General features: G+C 37.2%; 1 long non-coding RNA gene across 5 annotated transcripts in view; it reads left to right on the top strand.

Annotated features, from left to right (window-relative positions):
- LOC143642760 (uncharacterized) overlaps nt 1-27207 on the top strand; it is a 121093-nt gene that overhangs the window by 38867 nt on the left and 55019 nt on the right. For 3 of the 5 annotated variants that reach the window (XR_013155849.1, XR_013155852.1, XR_013155851.1), the window contains exons 5-6: nt 21297-21532; nt 23371-23474. This is a non-coding gene — a long non-coding RNA (uncharacterized LOC143642760). Of the gene's footprint in view, nt 1-21296; nt 21533-23370; nt 23475-24351; nt 26502-27207 lie in introns of those variants that run through there. The other 2 variants (XR_013155850.1, XR_013155853.1) reach the window with 2 other exon arrangements.

The raw sequence follows: 27207 nt of genomic DNA, 5'->3' as shown, positions 1-27207 counted from the left end.
TGTTTCACACTGAATATTTTAATATTTTTAAGATGTTAATTCTCTGATTTATTCCCTGAGATGTCTGTTTCTTTGTTTTGTAACCAGCTGCAGATAAGACAGAGATTTTTTTGACCTTTCTGATAGCCCTCCTATTAGAAAGGTCTTCCCAAGTTGAATACAGTGTATGGGGTTTTCCCGGTCTTTTTGGACTTCTGACTGCCTTGGACTTTTGCTTGTTAGTTGTTTTGGCATTTCACTGCTTACAGGAGTTTGGTTGTCCCTTTTGTTTCCTAGGGGTCAGACCTCCCCCTTCCAAGTGGTCGAAGCCAGCGTGCCTTTGCCACAGACTGCCTCTATAGTTTTATACTCCCTTTTTTGTGTCAGGCTGCTTTTGCTTGGAGGGTAAATTCTCAGATGGGGGGCTCAGTAGAGAGAATTTTCCCTAATTTCTCTTTCTTGGCCAATACAGGACATTTGGGACCCTTAAAGGGGCACAAATTGGCTCCAAAAGCGGGGAGGTGATGATCTTCTGCAATGGCTTTTCCAAGTTGAACTTTCCTGGCCAGCCCAGCATTGCAGCCCTTCTGTTAACTCTCCCCTGCCATCTTGAAGAAGGGTAGCATCTTTAATTTTCCACTACCACAGACCCACAGATGTGCAGGGTTGGGTAAAACAATGCTCCCATCAGAGCACAGTATTCCAAATTCACTAATCAAAAGTGTCGTCAGTGATCAGCTATAATCTCCTTTTCTTAGGAAAGCGGAATTGTATGTCCTTTTCTGTAACTAGCAACTAGCCAGGGGCTGGAGTCTATGGTGGCCTGCTACGAAAGTGGATGAATGGGCACCAGTTTTCAATGCACAGTGAGAGTAACTTACTGTTATTCTCAGTATATACAGAGACTGTTATTTATCAACCTCTTCCTCCTACTCTTCCTTGATACTGGAGAGTGTTTCTGCAGACAGTTCCTGCCTGTCCCCTAGTTGTTTGGTTGAAGGACAGAGTGTTGGAGCTCCCTATCTCTGCATCTTTTCACAGACCTCAATGTTCTTAACTTTCAGGGTCCATGTTTCTCCAACTGTCAGTGTAGTCATAGCTGCTGTTTATAGCTATTTTCTTACATAAGTCATTGCTTATTCCCTTTGCCCTCTGCACGTATCTCAGCTAGTCATGATTTTTAACCTTGTGGGGTGACCCAATCTTCATTCTGGAATGATCCAGCCCATAAGAATTCCAGTATACTGTCTATCTTAGTGAGGGGTGAGGCATTGACATTTTTAAGGTATCTTTTGACTTTAATCACAGGAAATGGAAGTATTAAGATGTCCAGAGATCTTTTTATTTCAGGCATATCTTCTTTGCCTCGCTTAGTAGTTCAACCAAGCTGTTTTGAAATGTATTCATACTGATCTTTTGCCCAGCAAATGTCCTGTCAAGGTAATAGTTTCATGTTAATTATAACAATGGCTAATATGATTTTTGTGTTTATAGAAAGTGATCATTTCCAATATCAATTAGGTTAACTTACTGCAATAGTTTCCAAACTCTTTTTCATTTCTGATTTTTGTTTTCTTGTTCTGTTAATCACACTATGACATATTTTAAAAATTCTCTAAGATTACAAATTTGTCTATTTCTTCCTTCAGTTCAGTCTGTTTTTTTTACTCATGTGTTTTGGAGCTCTATTTTTAGCTCTGTAGTTAACAATCTTTAAAATATATACACTATTTTTGGGTGTGTACATTTTAAGGATTGCTATGTATTCCTGATGTTTTCATGATTTTGTCATTATGAGATGACCCTATTGACACAGGCTTTTTCATTAGACCTTCCATCTCCTCTGGGCTGTGGAAGGGAAACATACTGAAACAAGTACACACAACAGAAAAGAAGGGATAGGTGAGCACTGGGAGATGTTCACTAGGATTGTCCATAACTTCCCCTGCACCAACATTAGTGATGATAAGTTGAAGACTGTCTGAATTCAACTGTTTTCTTTTAAAGCATGTTGAACTTTTAATTTGTCATACCTATTCATTTATGCTTGATAGAAGAATTCTATATGTTTGGTTTCTCCATTTAAAAAAATTATCTTTTGCCCCAGTTTTCTTCATAGTTTGTCAATGAAACAGTGCACATCTCATGCATTTAAAAAGTGATTTAAGCAAAAAATTATTTACTTGCAAACTGTTGGAAGGGCTGAAGGAGGTTGTCATAGTTAGGGACAGGTGTCAACTTGGCCAAGTTGTGGTACCTGTTCATCTGATTGGGCAAGCGCTGGCCTGTCTGTTGCAATGAGGACATTTCATAGGATTAGGTCATGATAATGTCAGCTACATCCACAGCTGATTCCATTTGTAATCAGCCAAAAGGGAGTGTCTTCTGTAATTAGTGATGCTAAATCCAATCATGGGAAGCCTTTTAAGGAGGACTCAGAGGAGACAGGTTCCATTCCTGCTTTGGCTGGTGAGCCTCTCCTGTGGAGTTCATCCAGGCCATCCATTGGAGTCATCGGCTTCGCAGCCTGCCCTGTGGATTTTGGACTCTGCATTCCTACGGTCACGTGAGACACTTTCATAAATTTTATATTTGCAAGTGATCCCTGTTGATTCTTTTTCTCTAGAGAACCCTAACTAATACATCTTGGTACCAGGAGTGGTTCTTAAGGAACAGAATCTTAAAAATGGGTTTTTATGAATGGTTTTCTACTCTGACTGGGCTCAGAGACACTAAGGACTCTGATTCCCGTAATCAGAATGACACTCCCAATCCATGGACTGAGTTGGCAAAGGAGATAGTCAAAATATCATCATTCGATTCTCCTAATGCTTCGCTTGTATGAAGCCAGACTCTGGGGGATAATGTTTTTGACACCTTTACAGAGTTTTGTAGGAATAAGAGTTATAGAGATGTTGGTTGGTTGTTGTTAGATACACTGTCTACATTAAAGGGTGAAAGGGATGGGCTTAAGGCTTCAAACAAGAAGCTTAAGTGCCGTCTGAAAGACGTAGAGGTTTCTATGAGTATCCTGAAGGAAAATTTTATTTCCTGTAGCCGTAGACTTGAGATCTCTGAAAATCAGGCTCAGAATCTTATTGTTAGAGTAGCAACTTTACAACGTAAACTGAAATCTCAGTCTTGCATGGTGTCTGCCATTAAAGTGAGGGCATTGATTGGAAAGGAGTGGGACCCTGAAAAATGGGATGGTGACATATGGATTGATAATGATGTTGGGGGTGAGGTTGAAACCCTAGACCATGCTGAGCCTTCTTTAGATAACCCTGTAATAGTCTGCCCTGAGGACATAGCTGCCCCACCTCCAGCCTGCCTCGAGGAATTGGCCACCCAACCTCCTCCTGAAGTGATTAGCCCTAGAGTTATTAATCCTGTTTCACCAGATGAAACTGCAAATGAAAGCCCTGAAGCAAATGGCTTGGAAGATATTTCTAATTCTTTTCATGACCCACCCCCACCACCCCTCATTTCTTCTAGACCTATAACTAGACTAAAGTCCCAACAGGCCCCTAAAGGTGAGGTACAAAGTATCACACATGAGGAGGTACGTTATACTCCAAAAGAACTGTGTGAGTTTTCCAATTTATATAGACAGAAATCAGGGGAATATGTGTGGCAATGGATCTTAAGAGTGTGGGATAATGGTGGGAGGAATATAAGGCTGGATCAGGCTGAATTTATTGATATGGGCCTACTAAGCAGAGATTCTGCATTCAATGTTATAGCTAGAGCAGTTAGAAAAGGTGTTAACAGCTTGTTTGGGTGGTTGGTTGAAACATGGATCAAAAGGTGGCCAACATTACCTGAGGTTGAAATGCCAGAACTGCCTTGGTATAATGTAGATGAGGGGATCCAGAGGCTTAGAGAGATTGGGATGTTAGAGTGGATTTATCATGCAAAGCCTGCTCTTACACCCCAGGAATGTCCAGAGGATGCATCTTTTACCAGAACAGTGAGAAATAAATTTGTGAGACTAGCACCATCATCCCTCAAGAGCTCTGTGGTTGCACTTCTCTGTAGGTCAGATATTACTGTAGGAACTGCTGTCACTGAGCTGGAATCCTTAAACACAATGGGGATGACAGGATCCCGAGTTGGCAGAAGCCAGGTGGCAGCACTTAATCACCAAAGACAGGGTAGACGTGGGTATTATAATAGACAACAAACTCAAAGGAGGCATCAAAATTATATGACACGCAGAGATTTGTGGCATTGGCTAGTAAATCATGGGGTGCCTAGAAATACAATAGAAGGGCAGTCTACTAAATTCTTGTTGGAGCTGTATAAACAAAAGAGTTCTAGGTCAAGGGAACAGAAGTCTAACCTGAATTACAAAAACACAGAGTCATGGCCCCTTAACCAATTTCCAGACTTGAAACAGTTTACAGACCCTGAGCCCCTTGAATGAAGGGGAGGCCAGGTCCCTATGGGGGAGAAACCTGTTACACTGCCACAGATTTATACTGTTAACCTTCGTCTAAGTCTTCCCCAAGGAGCACGACAGCCTTTTACCAGGGTAACTGTGCATTGGGGAAAAGGAAATGATCAGATATTTCGGGGATTATTAGACACTGGTTCAGAAGTGACATTAATTCCAGGGGACCCAAAACGTCACTCTGGACCACCAGTCAGAGTGGGGGCTTATGGAGGCCAGGTGATCAATGGAGTTTTAGCTCAGGTCCATCTCACAGTGGGTCCAGTGGGCCCCCGGACCCATCCTGTAGTTATTTCCCCAGTTCCGGAATGTATAATTGGCATAGACATACTGAGCAACTGGCAGAATCCCCACGTTGGTTCTCTAACTCATGCAGTGAGGGTTATTATGGTGGGAAAGGCCAAGTGGAAGCCACTAGAACTGCCCCTACCAAGCAAAATAGTAAATCAAAAGCAATACCGTATTCCTGGAGGGATTGCAGAGATTACTGCCACTCTTAAGGACTTGAAAGATGCAGGGGTGGTGATTCCCACCACATCCCCGTTCAACTCTCCTATTTGGCCTGTGCAGAAAACAGATGGGTCTTGGAGAATGACAGCGGATTATCGTAAACTCAACCAGGTGGTAACTCCAATTGCAGCTGCTGTTCCAGATGTAGTATCATTGCTTGAGCAAATCAATACATCCACTGGTACCTGGTATGCAACTATTGATCTGGCAAATGCTTTTTTCTTAATAGCTATTAGTAAGGACCACCAGAAACAGTTTGCTTTCAGCTGGCAAGGTCAGCAATATACTTTCACTGTCCTACCTCAGGGGTATATCAACTCTCCAGCCCTATGTCACAATCTTGTTCGTAGAGACCTTGATCGTTTCTCCCTCCCACAAGACATCACACTGGTCCATTATATTGATGATATCATGTTGATTGGACCTAGTGAGCAAGAAGTAGCAACTACTCTAGATTTACTCATAAGGCATTTGCGTGTCAGAGGATGGGAGATAAATCCAACAAAAATACAGGGGCCTTCCACCTCAGTAAAATTTTTAGGTGTCCAGTGGTGTGGGGCATGTCGAGATATCCCTTCTAAGGTGAAGGATAAATTGCTGCATCTGGCCCCTCCCACATCCAAAAAAGAGGCACAACGCCTAGTTGGTCTTTTTGGATTTTGGCGACAACATATTCCTCATTTGGGTGTGCTACTCTGGCCCATTTATCAAGTGACCAGAAAAGCTGCTAATTTTGAGTGGGGACCTGAACAAGAGGAGGCTCTGCGACAGGTCCAGGCTGCTGTGCAAGCTGCTCTGCCACTTGGGCCATATGATCCAGCAGATCCAATGGTGCTGGAAGTGTCAGTGGCAAATAGAGATGCTGTCTGGAGCCTTTGGCAGGCCCCTATAGGAGAATCACAATGCAGACCCTTAGGATTTTGGAGCAAAGCCTTACCATCTGCTGCAGATAACTACTCTCCTTTTTAGAAACAGCTTTTGGCCTGCTACTGGGCCTTAGTAGAGACTGAACGCTTAACCATGGGCCACCAAGTTACCATGAGACCTGAGTTGCCTATCATGAGTTGGGTGTTGTCTGACCCACCAAGCCATAAAGTTGGGCATGCACAGCAGCACTCTATTGTAAAGTGGAAATGGTATATATGAGATAGAGCCAGAGCAGGTCCTGAAGGCACAAGTAAGTTACATGAAGAAGTGGCACAAATGCCCATGGTTTCCACTCCTGCTGCCACATTACCTTCTCTTTCCCAGACCAGAGCTATGGCCTCTTGGGGTGTTCTTTACAGTGAATTGACTGAGGAAGAGAAAACTCGGGCCTGGTTTACAGATGGTTCAGCACGATATGCAGGTACCACCCGAAAGTGGACAGCTGCAGCATTATAACCCATTTCTGGGGTGTCCTTGAAGGACAGTGGTGAGGGGAAATCCTCCCAGTGGGCAGAACTTCGAGCAGTGCACCTGGTTGTTCATTTTGCTTGGAAGGAAAACTGGCCAGAGGTGCGTTTGTATACTGACTCATGGGCTGTTGCTAATGGTTTGGCTGGATGGTCAGGGACTTGGAAAGACCATAATTGGAAAATTGGTGACAAAGAGGTCTGGGGAAGAAGTATGTGAATAGACCTTTCTGAGTGGGCTAAAAACATGAAGATATTTTTGTCCCATGTGAATGCACACCAGAGGGTGACTTCAGCAGAGGAAGATTTTAATAATCAAGTGGATAAGATGACCCGTTCTATGGATACCAGTCAGCCTCTTTCCCCAGCAACTCCTGTTATTGCCCAATGGGCTCATGAACAAAGTGGTCATGGTGGTAGGGATGGAGGTTATGCATGGGCTCAGCAACATGGACTTCCACTCACCAAGGCTGACCTGGCTACAGCCACTGCTGAGTGCCCAATCTGCCAGCAGCAGAGACCCACACTCAGCCCCCGATATGGCACCATTCCCCGAGGTGACCAGCCAGCTACATGGTGGCAGGTTGATTACATTGGACCACTCCCTTCATGGAAGGGGCAGCGATTTGTTCTAACTGGAATAGACACATATTCTGGATATGGGTTTGCTTTCCCTGCACGCAATGCTTCTGCCAAAACTACTATCCGTGGGCTTACAGAATGCCTTATCCATCGTCATGGTATTCCACATAGCATTGCTTCGGATCAAGGAACACACTTCACAGCAAATGAAGTGTGGGAATGGGCACATGCTCATGGAATTCTCTGGTCTTACCATGTTCCCCATCATCCAGAAGCAGCTGGATTGATAGAACGGTGGAATGGCCTTTTGAAAACTGAATTACGGTGCCAACTAGGTGGCAAAAACTTGAAAGGCTGGGGTAATGTTCTCCAGGAAGCTGTATATGCTCTGAATCAGCGTCCACAGTATGGTGCTGTTTCTCCCATAGCCAGGATCCATGGGTCCAGGAACCAAGGGGTGGAAATGGGTGTGGTGCCACTCACTATTACTCCTAGTGATCCACTAGGAAAATTTTTGCTTCCTGTCCCTGCTACCCTGAGTTCTGCTGGTCTACAGGTTTTAGTTCCAAAACGGGGTGTGCTTTCTCCAGGGGAAACAGCAGTGATACCACTGAACTGGAAGTTAAGATTGCCACCTGGCCACTTTGGGCTACTTATGCCTCTGGATCAACACACCAAGAAGGGGATTACATTATTGTCTGGGGTAATTTATCCTGACTATCAGAAGGAAGTAGGACTGCAACTACATAATGGAGGTAAAGAAGAGTTTTCTTGGAATATAGGAGATCCCCTGGGGCGTCTATTAGTACTACCATGCCCTGTGATTAAAATCAATGGAAAACTGCAACAACACAATCCAGGCAGGACCACTAATGGCTCTGAGACTTCAGGAATGAAGGTTTGGGTCACCCCACCAGGCAAAGAACCATGGCCAGCTGAAGTGCTTGCTGAGGGGAAAGGGAACATGGAATGGGTAGTGGAAGAAGGTAGTGATAAATATGAACTTCGACCACGTGATCAGTTACAGAAACGAGGACTGTAATGCTGTTTTGTTTGTGTTATACTATTTAAGTTGTAAGATATCAAGTTTAAGAATGAATGTTGCCCAAGGATTTGCACGCTATTCTGGAGAGATTTAATGTGTTTCCAGTTATATGCAGGACAGTTGAGTATTGTCAGGTAAAAGAAAAAATGTGTGCTTATTTGTTTTCATTTGGAAATTAAGTATGGTCTAAGGTGATATATATAGATATATATATATATATCTATATGTGCCAAGTTGACAAGGGGTGGACTGTCATGGTTAGGGACAGGTGTCAACTTGGCCAAGTTGTGGTACCTGTTCATCTGATTGGGCAAGCGCTGGCCTGTCTGTTGCAATGAGAACATTTCATAGGATTAGGTCATGATCACGTCAGCTACATCCACAGCTGATTCCATTTGTAATCAGCCAAAGGGGAGTGTCTTCTGTAATTAGTGATGCTAAATCCAATCTTGGGAAGCCTTTTAAGGAGGACTCAGAGGAGACAGGTTCCATTCCTGCTTTGGCTGGTGAGCCTCTCCTGTGGAGTTCATCCAGGCCATCCATTGGAGTCATCGGCTTCGCAGCCTGCCCTGTGGATTTTGGACTCTGCATTCCTACGGTCACATGAGACACTTTCATAAATTTTATATTTGCAAGTGTTCCCTGTTGATTCTGTTTCTCTAGAGAACCCTAACTAATACAGAGGTAAAGGCAAGCCAGTCAGCTGTTATCTTTCCATTTACCACTAGCTTTTAGGGAATTTGAAAGACACCAGATCCCAAGCAAAAGATGTTCACAGCTATTAAAGAACAAAGTTATACTAGACACAGGGGATGCCTCAAAGCTTTTCAAGATCATGTGCTTATCTACTGCTTCTGGAGAAAGATTAATGTCTTCCAAATATCAAAAGAGTGGCTGTAATAGATTCTTACCAGGTACACTGCTAGAAAAGATTCTGGGAAAAGTAGTTATCATACTTCTCGCCCTTATTCTACAGATAATATTTTCACAATTACTAAATTACTATCATATTGCAATTGAACTAGCCCTACCACCCTTTGTTTCATTGTTCTTTTTCTTTTGTTGTGGGTTTTTTTTTCTCTCTCTATTTGATTCTTTTGATTATTGATGCTTCCTCAAAAACATGCATCTTGCTTTCCGAAACATTGCTTTTGTAAGAGCACCTTTTTTTTCAATTTATCTCTTTTGGTTCTCTGAATAAGCTCTGTTTAGTTATTAAGACTAATTCTCCTTAAGTATTAGAACTTAGGTTGAGATAGGGAAGTCATATAAAAATGTTATGTACCTCAAATATTTTAGGAAAAAAATCATGTAGCTTATTTTATGTAACCACTACCATATGGGCAGGGATTATTCTTTCATCATTTTTATACCCCATGACTGCATAGTTCCTTGCACACCATAGGAATTCAATAAAATACATTGCATGCTACATGAATTAAGAAAATTAAAGAATGAAGGGACAATTGAGGCAAACAGATGTGACAAACTATCATTGGTATGAAGGCTTCTAGCCCTTATACTTTAATTCCCTTAACTGAAACTGACATTTGAAACAACCACTATATTAGTCTTTTTCTCATCCTTAAGGGCAGAGTATAAATTTTAGGACCAGGGGCATTGAAGGCTGTCTAAATCTCGAGGTGTTTATAATATTTAGTAAATTATTAAATTGTTACATTTTAAATCAATCATCCTGCATACCTCCAAGTTCGGAAATACAGCCCGATAATAGGAAACCAAATATGAACTGTAAAAGTAGCGTAAGCAATAACAGTGGTATCAAAGCAATATGATGGAAAAAGAAAGAAATCATTAAGAGTACTCTAAGAGCAGGATATCTTATGAATATAAAGAATTCCTCCCTATTACCTCATACCATATGCAAGAAAAATTATCGCATTATGAATTTGTGGACCTAAACATAAGATCCAAAACAATAGAACTTCTAGAATAAAACACAGGAGAGGATATTTAAGACCCCGGGCTATAAAAGAATTCTTTTAGGAAACAAAGAAAACAAGAATTACAAAAATTAAAAAATAATTAGGCTTCCTCAAGATTAAAAATTGTGCTCATCAAAGAAAACAATCATGAATATAAATTGGAAATTTATGAACTTGGAGAAAATATTTGAAACACCTCTGTCTGGCAATGGAATTTTTTCCAAAACATATATGTAATATCTACAATCCAATAATAAAAAAAAAAGACCCAATTTTTAAAAACTGCAAAAGACTTAACCAGAAACTTCTCAAAATATTATATACAACTGGTCAAAGAATAGGGAAGCATGTTTGACGATATCAAAGAACTGTAAATTAAAACTATAATAAGATACCACAACTTACTGTGACAAAAGTAAAATGAAAAAGATTGAAAACACTAAACATAGGAGAGGATACAGGGATGCCTGGAACTCTTATATACTGTTCGTGGTAAAATGATACATTCACTTTGGTTTCTTAAGATTGTTGACGTTGGTTATAGGTCTTTGTAGATGTTCGCTATTCCATTGAAGAAATTGCCCTCTATTCTTAGTTTTCTGAGAGCTTTTATCACGAGTATTGGATTTTATCAAATGCTTAGATTTATTCAATTTTTTTTTTTTTTTTTTTTGGAATGGGCAAGCACCAGGAACAGAACCTGGGTCTCCAACAAGGCAGGCGAGAACTCTGCCTGCTGAGCCACGGTGCCCACCCTATTTACTTAACTTTTGAATATTATACCAGGCTTATGAATCCGAAATAAATTCCACTCGGTTACACTGTGTGATTCTCATTTCACCTTGTCATATTTGATTTGCTGATATCTTGTTGATGATTTTTGCATGCATGTTCATGAGAGATATTGGTCTATATTTTTCCTTCTTTGTAATGTCTTTGTTGTCTGGTATTGGGTAATAAAGCAAGCCTCAGGTAATGAGTTAGGGAATGTTCCCTCTACTTCTATTTTGTAGAAGAAATTGCTGATAATTGATATTTTTAAAAATTGTTTGGTGGACTTATCAGTGAAACCAATTTGGCCTAATGCTTCCTGTTTTAGAAGGTTATTAATTGCTCAGTCAATATGTTCATTAGGTATAGGCATAAGGTTTTTCATAGTATCTCGTTAATGTCATTTTAGCATGCATAGGATCAGTTGTGCTGTTCTCTCTTTCATTTGGTGTGTATTTTTAGATTTGATTTTCATTATTAGAGAAGCTCACGGTTTACAGAACAAACATGTAAAATACAGGATTCCTACACACTATCCCACCACGAACACCATGAAGTGGTGTGCAAAATATGTTACAATTGATGATAGTACATTTCCATAACTGTAATATTAGCAAAAGTCCATTGTTTCACTTGGAGTTCACTGTTCGTATTGTATTTTTATTCTGTTACCCTTTATACAACCTAACAGTTCCCTTTTTAATCATGTGCTGATATATATTTCAGTGCTGTTAATTTTATGCACAAAGTTGTGCTATTGTCACCACCATCCATTACCAAAACATTTCCATCATTCCAAATAGGAATCTTAAATTTAAATCCTTAAATCTTGTTAAGCCTTAAATTTCCATCTGCTATCCCCATCATGTACCCTGGTAATCCATATTCTAGATTCTGATTCTATGATTTTTCCTTTTCTAATCGTTCCAAATCAGTGAGAACATACAATATTTGTCTTTTGTGTCTGGCTTATTTCACTCAACAGGAATGGAAATATGTTGATTGTTAACAGTAGGTTGTTTGACACCTAAAGGAAGAGATACAGCCATGAGATGGGTGAAAGTGTAGTGGGTCTTGAATTGGCAAAGCTACAATTCTTCTTACCAAAATTCCAAGTAGTCCCTTCCTTGTTCCCATCATTCAGTAATCCTAGCTTGTTTAAAATAACTTGCCACAAGTATAACAAGTTGTACAAGTTTATTTGCACATTCATATGTGTATTAATTCATTTGAAAAAAAAAAAGGTTATAACTTTGGTGAGTTTTGTTTGCTTTAGGGCAAAGTTCCAAACAATGGTTATTGCTTCCTGGGAGTACAGAAGAGTATCTAAGTCTTGACAGTGGCTATAATAATTAACCTTTGTTTCTAGGGTGGCTAATGCATATCCAGAAAGTTCAGCCAACTCTTATTCAAATGGAATGAAAAATGCTTTCTAAATTTAATCCTTATAGTTATTCAGTTACCATATACAATCTTGTGTGTTTATGAGAACTGTTCTTGCAAAAAAAAAAAACTATTTTATCCAACATGTTTTGAAGAACACCATCAGGAAGTTAAGACCTTTAGAAATTATTAGCATTTTGCTTTCCCCAGGAGGACATTTGTCATGTATCCAAGATGAGTTCCTTGTCCTACTTATAGAAACATGCTCCAATATAAACACTGAAGTGTGGTAATCTCTTCATCAGATATACTGGAATATGACAAAAAAAAAAATGTTTACAGAACCCTTAATAGTGAAAGGCCATTCTAGTTGTTTATAATGATCACCATTGTGATTTTTTTTCTGAATAAGAAGTAAAGTTTAACTCTAGAACAGGTACAGTCAACCAATGTGTTTTTTATTGTAAGCATGAGTGTTACATGAAATATTGCATATCTTGGTTAAACAGAAGTTTTGAGAATCTTGTAATGATGGGCCAGAGGAGAGGACACAGTTAAGTTTGGAAATGCTGGATATATCAATGGGATTCAACCAGGAAAACACAACTACGGTGACTATTGTAGAACATGAAATACATTAAGGATTAGTATTTATAATATGCAGGGTGAGGTAAGAGATAAGGTCTTAAAAGGGAGTTGAAGGATCAGAGAAAGAATAGTTACTGTGGCGGTTTGAAGCAGGTGTTGTGTACCTCAGAAAAGCCATGTTGGTTAATCCTCATTCTATATTGGTGGGTAGGATATTTTTACTGTTTCCACGGAGATGTGACCCACCTAATTGTGGGTGGTAACTTTTGATTAGATGGTTTCCGTGGAGATGTGTCTCCACCCATTCAATTTGGAGTTGCTTACTGGAGCCCTTTAAAAGGGAATCATTTTGGAAAAAGTTCAGTGTGGACAAAGCCCACATAGCTAGAGACCTTTGGAGATGCATAAGAAGAACACCACTGGGGAAGCTTTATGAAATAAGAAGAGATAGCTGACAAATGGCACCATGTCCCTTCCCAGCTGACAGATGCGTTCTGGACCCAATGGTTTTTCTTGAATCAAGGAATCTTTCCCTTGGTACTTTAGTTTGTACATTTTCATGACCTTAGAACTGTAAATTTTCAACTTAATAAATTCCCTTTTTAAAGGCCATTCTGTTTCTGGTATACTGCATTCTGACAGCTTTTACGAACTAAAACTAATACCAATCTTGATAAGGAGAAAGCACTGGAGCTTTCAGGGAAACCTGGAAATTTGGCATATCTATTTCCAGGTGCTTTATTAAAACCAGAGAAGGAGGTTGATGGAGTAGTCTTTGTAAAGTTGCTGACTCTTCATGGTAACTGCCTCTGTGAGATTACAGCAAAATGTCTGGGGGTGGTCTTGTGTCAGGAGGGATAGCAATCTCTCACTTTAAATTGAGAGCTAGAAATAATTAAGCTTAATGAAGAAGGCATGTTGAAAGTTGAAACAGGCCAAAAGTTTGACCTCTTGAATCAAACAGCCAAGTTGTGAATGCAAAGAAAAAGTTCTTGAAAGAAATAAAAGAGCTACTCCAGTGAATACATGAATAATAAGAAAGTGAAATAGTTTTATTCCTGATATGGAGAAAGTTTTAGTGGTCTGGATAGAAGATCAAAGTAATCAGAACATTCCCTTAAACTAAAGCCTAATCCAGAGCAAAATCCTGACACACTTCAATCTTATGAATGCTGAGAGAGTTGAGGAAACTATAGAAAAACTTTGAAGGTAGCAGGGTTGAGGTAAGAAGCTATGTCCATAACATCAAAGTGCAAAGCTGCAACAAGCTATCCAGTAGATGTAGCTAAGATAATTGATGAAGGTGGTGGCACTAAAGAACATATTTTCAATGTAGATAAAATAGTCTTCAATTGGAAGAAGATGTCATCTGGGACTTTCATAGTTAGAGAGGAGAAGTCATTGTCTCTTTAGAATTTTGCTCAATCTACTCTGCTCATGCTCTATCATGAAACAGCAAAGCCTGCATGACAGCACATATTTTGACAACCTGATTTATTGAATATTGAATATTTTAAATGCACTATTGAGACCTAGTGCTCAGAAAATAAATGTTCTTTTCAAAATATTACTACTCATTGGCAATGCACCTACTGACCCAGCAGTTCTGTTGGAGATGTACAGCAAGATTAATATTGTTTTAATGTCTGCAAATACAATATACTTTCTGCTGCCCATTGATCAAGGAGTTATTTTGACTTTTAAATCTTAATCTTGAACAAATACATTTTGTATGACGATAGCTGCCATAGATGGACTTCCTCTGATGGATCTTCGCAAAGTTAATTGAAAACCTATGGAAATGACTCATCAATACTCACTCAAAAGAGAAGCAGAATTAGAAGTGAGCCAGAGACTAAATTACTGCAATCTCATGGTAAAACTTAGATAGATGAGGAATTGCTTCTTCTGGATGAACAAAAAAAGTTGTTTATTGAGATGGAATCTATTCCTTGTGAAGATGTTTGAACATTGTTGAAATGAGAATGAACAGTTTAGAATATTACATAAAAATAGTTGATGAAGCAGCTTCAGGGTTTGAAGGGATTGACTCCAATTTTGATAGATGCTCTACTGTGGGTAAAATGCTATCAAACAGCATTACATGCTACAGAAAAATCTTTCTTAAAAGGAAGAATCAATCAATGTGGCAACCTTCACTGTTGTTTTATTTTAAGAAATTGCCACAGCTACCCTAATCTTAGCAGTCAGCAACCATCAACATTGAGGAAAGTCCCTCCACCAGCAAAAAGATGACTTGCATTAGGCTATAAAGTATTTTTAGCAATAAAGTACTTTTAAATTAAGGTATGTTCACTGTTTTTTAGACATAATGATATTGTACACTTATTAGACTACAGTATAGTGTAACAATAAGTTTTATATGCACTGGGAAATTAAAAATTCATGTGACTCACTTTATTGCAGTTTTCTGGAACTAAACCTGCAATATATCTGAGGTGCCTAGCATCCTAGCAAACTGTGACAACTTCTAAGCAACAATGAGCTTCAGAGAATAAAGGGTGCTACTGCATTTTCATTTTTCCAATCTTGTGCAGATTTACATTTTTTTATGGATTGAATTGTGTCCTCTAAAAATATATGTTCACATTCTAACCATTTCCAAATAGGATAACTATTTGGAGATAGGATCTTTGAAGATGTTATTAGTTAAGATGCGGCCAAACTGGATAAGGTGGATCCTAAAACCTTATGGCTGGTGTCCTTATACAGAGAGGAAATTTGGTCAGTCAGACAGCGAGCAAAGACAGCCATGTGATGAGGCAGAGACCACATTATGCCACAAGTTGAGAACTGTGAGTGATGCAACACATTTCTATTGTTATAAGCCACTCAGTTTGTATTAATTTGTTTCCCATGTCAGGAAACTGGCATCCATCCTGGCACCTTAAAGGAAAGGTAAATCTTAGGAAATATGTTTCCTGGAAAATCCAAGTTGATAATATAATGATACAGAACACAGGGTAAGGTCAACTTCTGGAAAGGATGTTGAAATGATGGAAAAGCTTATTTGAGTGTGTATTACAAATGCAGACCCTAAAGAATTGAGCTCAGAAATTAGTTCTGTAGAAATATCAAATTCAAACTTAAACGAGCTTAAGAAAATGATTCTTAGGAGATCTGAGCTTAGAGACAGCATTGATGCTCTGAGGCGTATGAATTAGGTATTGCTTTCTTATAATTCACTCACATTTCCATGGCTAGCCTTCTGTAACAGAGAAATCATACAGGTGCACCCTGCTTCTTCAAAATGGACTAACCATGAACTTATAATATCTTAGGCTCTTTTACAACTTCATTCTCTGGTTCTACACTTAGATATTTGTACTCTATGGATTCACTATTTTCTTATCTGGTGATATATGTATGTCCACACGTGTATACATCTGCAAGCATTATGTAAACAGTTTGCAAATTTTATATGTGTTATTATTCTACAAAATTACTTCTAAAATTTTATTTTCCTTAGTATAATGTTTTGAGACTTACCTGCATTGATACACAATCTCTAATTCACACATTTTAATTATATTTTATTACATTTCAGTGACACACCAAAATAAAATTATTATATAAAATTTATAGACATTTAGTTTGTTTCCAAGGTTTAATCATTATGTTTAATACTACCGTTAAGATTCCTGAACATATTTTGTGCACATGTGAAACTTTTCTGGGATTTATACCTGAAATATAGTCAATGGGCAGAAGGGATAACTAAAGTTTTCCTTTGTTAGACAATGCTAAATTTCTTTCCTGTGCTAATTTATAGTTATACTGACCATATATGAAAGTTTCTATGGCTCAAAATAATTGGAAGGTACTTGGTATTTCTGTACTTTAAATTTTGCCAGTTTAATTAGTGTGAATTTATGCTTCTCTATATGCTTTAAGTTTTAACTAATTACTGGTGAATATAAACCATTATGCATATGTTTACTGATATTAGTGATTTCTTTTCTGTGAAATACCTAAATGTATTGTGGGAACTCTAATACTGTACCTAGAAAAACATGTGTTCTTAATTTTCATCCCTTTCCTATGGACTTGAACCCATTATAAGTAGTACCATTTGAAAATTTTATTCTAGTTAAGATGTAGCTAAATGAATCAGAATGGATGGCAGTCCTATTACTTGAGGCCTTATATAGAGGAGTGAGAAGCTGGAAGTCAGTGGAACTTATAAAAGAGGACATTGCCATGTGATGGGAAAGCTAGGGAATTCCCCTGTCATATGGTAATTCTATATTTAACTTTTTGAGGAATTACCACACTGCTTTTCTTGTGGCTGGACCATTTTTTATTCCCACCAGCAATGCACAGAGTTCTAATTTTTCCACATCCTTTCAGCACTTGTTATTTCCCACTTCTTTATATCTATCCTTGTGGGTATATAGTAGTATCACATTGTGGATTTGATTTGCATTTTCCTAATGGCTAATGATGTTGAGCATCCTGTCTTATACTTATTGACTATTTTTATCCACTCTTTGGGAAAATGTCTGTTCAAGTCCTTTGCCCATGTTTTAATTGATTTGTTTGTCTTTTTTTTTTTACATTGTGAAAGTTCTTTATATATTTGGGGTATTAAGCCTTTATCAAAAATATGGTTTAGTAACTACTATTTCCCATCCTGTAGGTTGTCTTTTCATTTTCTTGATAATGTCTTTTGATTAAAAAAGACATTAAAATTTTTAATTTTGACAAATTATATTTATCTATTTGTTTTCATTGCTGCTCATGTTTTTGGTATCACAACTAAGAATACATTACTTAATACAGTCCTCTGAAGCTATTTCCCTTTTTTTTTTTTTTTACATGGGCAGGCACCGGGAATCAAACCCGGGTCCTCTGGCATAGCAGGCAAGCATTCTTGCCTGCTGAGCCACCGTGGCCCACCCTGCTTTAGCTCTTATATTTAAGTCTTTGTTCCATTTTGAGTTATTTTTTGTAAATGGTATGAGATAGGGTTTCCAAATTCATTCTTTTCCATATGGTTATCCAATCTTCTCAGCACCATTTGTTCAAGAGATTCTACTTCCCCATGGCATGTAGTTGGAACCCTTGCTGAATTTCAGTTGGCCATAGAGGTATGGGTCTATTTCTAAAATTCTATTCCATTGAGTCAAGCATCTATCCTTCTGCCAGTATCACAGTGTTTTGTTTACTGCAACTTTGTAGAATATTTTGAAATCAGGGAGTGTGATCTCCCAACTTTGTTCTATTTCAAAATTGTTTTGGGTGTTCAGGGCCCCTTGCAAGCCCATGTGAATTTGAGTATTGGCTTTTTAATTTCTGCAAAGAGAATGCTGCTGACATTAGAAATTGAACAACATTTATCTAAACAAGTCATGGAGCAAAGATAAACTCTCAAGGGAAATAAAAAATAAATTGAACTGAATGAAAACTAAAATACAACATATAAAGATTTGTGACACCCAACTAAAGACGTTTGAGAGTAAAAAAAAAAAAAAGCACTAAAAATGCTTACAAAAGGTGGAAAGTAACTAAAAAATAATCTATACTCCTACCTCGAGAATTTAGAAAAAGAAGAGTAAAATAAGCCCAAAGCAAGAACAAGAATATGGGAATAATAAAGGTAAGAGCAGAAATCAATGAAATTAAAAGCAAATACAATGAAAAAAATTAAGGAAACATAGGCTTGTTTTATTGAAAAGATTAATAAAAATGAGAACACACTAGCAAGACTGAAAAGGAGAGAGAGAAAGAGAGAGAGAGGAGAGGAGAAAGAGATGGAAGAAACACAGATTGCCAATATTAGGAATAAAAGAGGTGGTATCACTATAGACCCTGCAGACATCAAAAAGATAAGAGAATACTACAACCAATGCTGCACACATAAAATTAACAAGTTAGATGGAATGGACCAATTCCTCAAAAACACAAATTGCATAATAACCCAATATGAAATAGTTAATTTGATTAGCCCTATAATTAATTAATAACCCTATAACTATTAATGCAGTAATAATTTAGTACAAAGACAGCACAAAAGAAAGTAAAACTATAGACCAGTATCTCTTATGAATATATACACAAAATTCATTTACAAAATATGAGCAACTATAACTCAACTTTATATAGAAAGAATTGTATACCATAACCAAGTGGGGTTTATTCCAGGCATGAAAGGCTGGTTCAGTAATTGAAAAATCAATAAATGTTAATCCACTTTATTAGCAGGTAAAGAAGAAATATCACATGATCATATCAATCAAGGCAAAAAGAAAAATACCTACATTTGAGAAAACTGAAGAACCATTCATGATAAAAAAACTTTCAGAAAAAATAGGAATGGAGGGAGTTTTTCAAATTTATAAAAAGTATAGATACAAAATATACAGGTAACATTATCCATAATGGTTAAAGCCTGAATGGTTTCTTCCTAAGGTTGGGATAAAATGCAAAGATGAATTCTGTCACCACTCTTATTCAACATAGAACTAGGAATTCTAACCAGTGAAATAAAATACAAAAGGAAATAAAAGGCATAAAAATTGGAAATGAACATATAAAACTACCCCTATTCATAGATGACATGATTATCTATTAGAAAATCCCAAAGGATCTGTAAAGCCTCCTAGAATTAATGAGTTCAGCAAGGATGATCTCATCAATATCAGCATACAAAAATCTATTATATGCTCCTGGACACCAAAATTAAAAATAGCATTTACTCTTGCTAAAATGTGAAATACTTAGGGAAAATCTAATAAAATATGTACAGGACTATATGTTGAAGGCTACACACTTTGAAAGAAGTCAAAAGTCTAAATAGATGGAGAGAGAAATAATGTGTACTTGAATAAGAGTCCTCAAAATATTGAAGACATTAACTGTTTCCAAACTGATATTACTTATGTTATTCTAACAGTTGGGAAAAGTAGCTAGACTAGCTAAAAGAATTTTGAAAAAGAAGAAGAAACTGGTAAGAGTTAGTCTAGCTGATAGCAAGACTTATTAAATAGCTTCAGTAGCTAATCTTGTGTTAATATTGGTGGAAGGATGGATACACAGATCAATGGAATATCATGGAGAATTAGAAATAGACATACATAGATATGCCAAAGTGAGTTTTGACAAAGGTGAAAAAAATTAATGGAGGTGTTCTAGTTTGCTAGCTGCTGGAATACAGTATACCAGAATCGGAATGGATTTTAAAAAGGAGAATTTAATAAGTTGCTAGTTTACAGTTCTAAGACCGAGAAAATTAAATTAAAACAAGTCTATAGAAATGTCCAATCAAAGGCATCCAGGAAAAGATACCTTGGTTCAAGAAAGCCGATGGTATTCAGGGTTTCTCTCTCATCTGGAAAGGCACATGACAAACACAGTCACAGCTTCTCTCTCAGCTGGAAGGGCACATGGTGAGCAAGGCATCATCTGCTACTTTCTCTCCTGGCTTTCTGTTTCATGAAGCTCCCTGTGAGACATTTTCCTTCTTCATCTCCAAAGGTCACTGGCTTGTGGGCTCTCTGCTCTCATGGCTATGTCATTCTTCTCTGCTCTCTCTGAACCTCCATTCTCCAAATTGTTTCCTCTTTTATAGGACTCCAATAAACAAATCAAGACCCATCCAAATGGGTGGAGACATGTCATCACGTAATCCAATTTAACAACCACTCTTGACTAAATCACATCATACAGGGATATGATCTGATTACAGTTTCAAACATATAGCATTGAATAGGAATTATTCTACCTTTACGAAATGGGATTTTGATTAAAACATGGCTTTTCTAGGGGGCATACATCCTTTCAAACAAGCACAGGAGGAAAAACGACTTTTTGACACATGGTGTTGGAACAATTGGACATCCATAGGCAAATATATATAAAACAAAATCAAAAGCAAAAGAAAAATGATTCCCTCTATCAAAATCTCACACATTATACATAAATTACCTCAAAATGGAATGTGAAAATTAAATGTAAAACTATAAAACTTTTAGGAAAATGCATGGAGAAACTCTTCAGAGTCTTGGGCTGGTCAGAGTTTTTAGACTGGACAAAAAATGCATGATCCATGGAGGAAAAATTGATAAAACTGATTTCATCAAAATTAAAAACTTTTTCTTTGCAAAAGACTGGGTTAAAAGAATGATAAAATAAGCTGCACACCATGAGATAATATTTTCAAATCATATATCAAACAAAGGGCTAGTATCTAGAATATATAAAGAACTCTCAAAACCCAACAGTATTTAAAATAATGAAATTAAACAATGAGAAATAATCATTTTATTGAATAGGATATAAACATGGAAAAAACACATGAAAATATGTTCAACATTATTAGGCCTTAGAGAAATGCAAATATAAACCACAATTAGATATCATTACACACCTGTCAAAATGACAAAAAAATAAAAATCGTGAAAACGCCAAATGCTATGTGAAAACTATATGAATAAACTAAATCACTCATGCATTGTTGCTGGGAATGTAAAATCTATAGTCACTCTGGAAAAGAGATCGGCAGTTTCTTAAAAAGTTAAATATGCAATAACCCAGCAATTGCATTTCTCCTAGAGAAATGAAAAGTTATATTCACACAAAAATCTGTACACAAATGTTCAGAACAGCTTTTTTTTTTTCAATAGCCCCAAATTGGAAGCAATTCAGATGGCCTTCAATGGGTGAAGGTTAAACAAACTGTGACACATCAATACCGTGGAATACGAGTCAGCAATAAGGAAAGAGCAAATTACAAGGAGCAACCTGGATAAGTCTTCAGATAATTATGCTGAGTAAAGAAAGTTAACTCCAAAAGACATAATGCATGCTTCCATTTACATAAAATTCATGAAATGACGACATTGTAGAAATGGAGAACAAGGTAATGGTCTCAAGTCAGAGATGGCAGAGTTTGGTGGGTGACAGAGGAAAGTGAGTGTGACTATAAAAGGCCCATTTGAGCATGTGAAAATGTTCTGTTTCCTGACTGATTCAATGCCAATACCCTGGCAGTGATATTTGCCATAGTTTTGCAAGACATTACTCCTTGGGGAAACTGAATAAAAGATACATGAGATTTGTCTGTTAGTATTTCTTCCAACTGCGTATAAATCTGCAATTAAATAAAAAGTTCAGTAGAAATGTGAAGTGGTAGATCTGAGCTCCCAGGGTCCAGGTGCCACACTGTTAATCTTATGCTATTGTGGCTGCAGTGTTTTGAACTGCCTCTATGTGGTCTCACTTTATTTCTAACCAACAACATGTTTTTGTTTTGTTTTTCATTTTCTAATAGCATGATTGATACTTTCCAGTATTTAGGGTTTTTTCCCCATATTCCTTGCAGTTAATTCCAATAGCAGACAACTATACAATTTTACAATTTAGTGGCTCTGTGTTTTGGGTATTTGTGCGCGAACGGTATCTTCCTGAGGAGTTAGCAGAGCTTAAGTGGGTCGGCAACGACGAGGTGGCTCCTGTTTGCCCCCGTGGACAGCCCATGATAGCCACCTTTCTACGGGCTCATTTCATGCCAATGCTACTTTCCAGCAAGAAAAGTACTTAGAGTAGTTCTTGGACTGCTAACTCTATTTGCCAGAAAATTTCCTAGCATTAGAAAGGAAAATAGCATCTTAGAAATTGGTTAGTTTGTTTTGAGATGAAGGGAAAGGTAGAAATCAGCATATAGATCCTTTTCATTTCTCAAATCAAGGGAATGAGTTTGCTGCTACATGATAATGCGTCTTTTATTTTGTGATATTCGTAATGTGCCCATTCAAATGGGCAGGAAACAGCAGCTGGCCTTTTCTCTGTGATTACTTTTACTGGCAGAAATGCCTTCGGATTCAGAAATGCCTACAAATAGCAGAGGGGAAAGTTTTAGAAACAATGAAGTCAGACCCACTTGAACCAGCTCACAAAAGTGTATTTTAAATAAGAATGTACACTGATATCCCAGAAAAACCCACAGACAGACTAAAATATTTGCAGGCCTGTTATTTATTTCAACTTGAAATCTGAAAGACATCTGAAATGGAAGTTTCCTTTTCTTATGGCGTGAAATTCTTCTCAGTCATTACATCTCTGCTCCTCTCTGAGCGCTTAGAGTATTCTTTCTTTCATCACAGCCCAATCTGAACTTCTTATGTTTTGTTTAATCACAAATGCTCAATAGCAGCAGTCTCAGTCTCAGGGATTCCAAATGCCAGATTTCTAAGAAAGAAATCTTTACTTCACTATTATTTTTATCAGAGCCTTTAAAGTCATAGAGAATGAAACACCCTCCTTCTTCTCATACTTTATATTAAAAGTGTCATTTTGCCCTATATAGTTTACAGATATATATGTCCTTTAGATCTTGTTCTCCTTTGTTATATTTGCTGTCTCTCTATTTTAGATTCTCATGACCTTTAGCCCAACTATTATAATAGCTTTACTTCATTTTGATACCTGCACCTTTACACTGCTTCATTTCATCCTACAAGACACCACCAGTGTAGCCTTCATAAGTGTCAGGAATGAGAACTGTGTGTGTGTGTCAGATGTTCATGAGAATAGGGGATAAGAGCAACTATAAATGCTGGGAAAAATATCTAGACTTTAGATTCAGGTAGATCAGCTTTGACTTCTTTGCTCTTTCATGACCAGTTTCTACTTGTCATTAAAACAATGTTATCCTGTAAAACCTTTAGGTTCTTAATCTGCAAATGTGTCTTTTTTCAGTTAAATAGAATACTAAGAAGTGTCCAGGGAAGAGGCCAAGAAGCCTGACAAATGGGATGTTCCTTCATGAATTTTCATGGTCTCGAGTCTCGACAGCTTTATAGGTGAGAGATATGTCAGAACACTCAGGGCGGTTGCAGTGTGTCTACTTCCCAAATATTTTGTGCTAATTTCCATACAATTTCTGTTTTATAAACATTTTTTCACAGTCATTACTGAACATGCATTTAAGACCTAAATGCTAAATAAACATTGCTAAAGATATTTATACTGAAATACTCTATTTTATAAAGTGTTCCAGAAAGCTACTAGAGTTCACTGTCTTTTCTGTTTATCATCCTGAAAAAAATACTCTCAGCCTGGAATGAGAACAGAGCTACATTCAGGGGTTTTCTAATATGGTTATATTTTGTGCTGTTTGTAGCATCTGAACAATAGCATTGCTTGTGATTAGTTAAACTCTAGTGGATCCCATCAGTGGACAAGGTGGTAAAGAGGAAATTCACTTGAGGCAGGGGATTGAAAATGGTCTGAAACATGGGTTTTTATTCTTATTTAGACAGAAATTTTCCAAGTCAATAACAGCATTTGTGATGCCATTCGTTTGTGATTTTGTTTCAACCAAGTTTAAATGATAGATGTTATTAATTTCCCTCAAAAGCCACAGACTACAACCTAGTAGAGAACCTTTTATTTATCTCCCTCAAGATATCATATAAATTTTTATTTTGAGGGAGGAAAAGGCAAAACAGAGACTCTAGAAGTAAATCACTGTGAAAGCTAAATGCTATGCTTTAGTGTAAAAGTTTCATTTCAAAATAAAATTGAATTTTGTGGTAGCTGAAAACTGATAATCAAAATCTGTTTTTCAATGTAGAACATCATTTTGGGTGCTCTACACGTTACTTTCATTCTATTTATCCTACAAATTTAATTTACCTTTGTTTTTCTTTTTTTCTTTTTTTTTTTTGGCATGGGCAGTCACTGGGAATCGAACCCCAGGTCTCCGGCATGACAGTCAAGAATTCTGCCACTGAGCCACGATACCACCCTAATTTACCTTTGAGACTATACTATTTAGCAATTAATAGCCTAAGAGGAGTAATATAACTTAAAATTTACATTTAAAATAAGGAAATCTAAATTTTATATAATAGAGCTCTTTAAAAAGATTTCTGAAATTTTAGTTTGTTTTTAATAACACGTGTTTCCTTATGTGACTATGAGGAAAAAATTGTCCATATTTTCAGAAAAGCCCTGTCTCTGATCCTTCTCAATATCAGTCACAGGCCTGAGTGCTGTTCTACTCAACCACCTCTGGCTGACTCATTACCAGGTTTATGTTTAGAATACACAGAACAACTAGCATGTCTATTGCTTGCAAATTGGTCTGTTGGCCTTTGGGTGAGATCACCATGAGCTGCTATCACCCAAGGCATGCAGAGATACTGGCAAAATGGCATCAGATCATCTGGGATTCTGGAACCATGAACTAAAGCTGAATCTATGAAGGGAGAAAATCCTCATGTGTTTGAAGGTTGTTGAGAGACTGCAATGAAAATGTGAAATGCCATAGTATTGAAGGGAAGTATCAGAACAGGTTTTCTAATCAAAGTTGGAGTGACTATATGTCCCCATAAATCAGACTTCAAACAAAAGCAAATATCCAGTGGAGAGATAAATTGCTTAGCACAAATTCATCAGGGTGAGATTAAAAATCTAGGAGTGGAGAAAGGAAGTCTATGATCCAGAAATCCTTTGTTTTAGATCTCATAAATGGTGTTGAAAGAACTGTCAGGGTACAGTTTGTGCACTGGTACTTACACCTTTTTCTGCCATAATTGGAAAAGTATAAACTATGAAGAAAGATTGGTGGTGACAGAAAAGCTCAGCGGACAGAAAAAAGTCCATGAACTGGAAGCTGTAGAAGTGAAAATACAGAGAAAACAATACCACAAAACATCCAAGTGAAGGGTTCGGGATAACTTCTCCTAGTCTGGATGTACTTAAACTGTTGTCAGTGAACATTCAAACAAGAAGAAATGGAATTAGATATTATATGAGATTTTCTTTTTTTAAATAAATCTCTACAATGGGTGAGAGAAGGAGTTGAATCTGCCCAGGGATTTACAGGATCTGTTTAGTAAAAAACTAGCCTTTTTTTCAGTTATATAACCTAAGCTGTAAAGGGCCAAAATATTTTATTTGACGTTCTAGTTAGCCACAGAGAGGGTATAATCTTTCTGGGGTTATGATTTGCCCACATAATAAGCTATTGGAAGAGATGCACACATGAAACTTATAATATTGTGTTCCTTCTTCCTCTGCCTCCCTTATGATTTTGTTGTGACCCTGTAATTGACCTTTGCATTTTTAGCCTGTCAGCTTAGCCTGAGTATATTATATCAAGTCTCCCAGATTGGCAGTAATTTCAAATACTGGCTGGTGAGCCAAACCATTGTTGCCAGTTTCACACAAATTTAAGATTCTACATTACAGAATATTAGGGAAAATGTGGTCCACATTAATGTAGACTCTATTCCATACCTTATTTTCAAATTTGTAGTAAAAGTTTAACTTTCCTAAGTACTTTAGTAACAACTTTTATTTAACCAAATTGCATTTCATCTATTAATTCTTAAAATACTGTCTTTGAAATAAAACAGATTCTGAAGTCTTCCTTCGGACTTTGGGTTTCTTAAAGAAAACAAATATATCCATTTAGGTATTCTCGCTTTTAAATCTATGAAATAAAGCATGCATACAGGAAAGAATGCATAAAACTGAATTGTGCAATGTAGCAAAGAGCTGTAAACCAAATTCCATGTGACCACCACCTTAACTGGGAAGAAAATTGCCACCGTGACAGAAGTTCCTCTTGTGTCCCTGTCTAATAATATCCTCCTTACTTACAGGAGTAAGCCCTACGCCGGCTTTCATGATTATTAGCTTCTTACTTTGCTTCATATTTTTATCACATATATAGGATCCAAACAATTCCACATAACTAGTATGTTGACTTTTATAGTGATTGGTTCTTTGTGTTTAGTCATTGTTTTACCACCTAAGTCTATATCCCTAAGATACTGTAAAATATTCTTTTTGTCTTTTTATAAGTGCAATTCTTTTTAACTTACCATTTTCATTCTTGAATTTTTCAATCAACATTATGCTTCATGATATATCTGTGTATTCATATGTCCCTGGAGTCCAGTAAATGTAATTGTATATTAATACATTGTATGGCTATATCACAATTTATTTATATTATTCTAGTTCTGACAGACATTAAAATTGTTTCGAGGTTTGGACTAATACTTACAATGCTGCTTTTAAGGTTCTTGACATTTATTCTATTGCTTATGGGCATGGCTTTTTCCTAGAGTTTCTACCTCAGAATGAAATTATAAGGCCACAAATATGAATATCCTCAGCTTTACTTCAAAAAATGAAATTGTTTTCAGAGGTTTGATCTATTTACACTTCCACCAGGAGTGTTTCAAGATCTAATTGCACCATTTCTTAGGAATATTTTTTTCCAGGCTCTTTATTTTCCTTACAGTCTGCTGTATGTGTTTGTGTGTGTGTGGTTGTATTTCCCTGCATTTTCATGACTGTTAATGAGTCTGTTGCCATTTCATGTTTATTGGTCATTTGGATTTCATCTGTTTTTATTTTGGAATAATTTTAGAGTTACAGAAAAATTTTGAAGATAGGGCACAGTTTCCCCATACCCTTCACACAGTTTCTCCCAGTGTCACATAGTAATTTATGAAAACTAAAAAATTCACTTTGGTATTACAACATTAATAAAATTATAAACTTTATTTGGATTTC

The sequence above is a fragment of the Tamandua tetradactyla genome, chromosome 7 (genome assembly GCF_023851605.1).
Source record: "Tamandua tetradactyla isolate mTamTet1 chromosome 7, mTamTet1.pri, whole genome shotgun sequence".
NCBI lineage: Eukaryota > Metazoa > Chordata > Mammalia > Pilosa > Myrmecophagidae > Tamandua > Tamandua tetradactyla.
The sequence above is the reverse complement of the archived record's forward strand: the minus strand, read 5'-3'. Positions and strand labels throughout refer to the sequence as shown.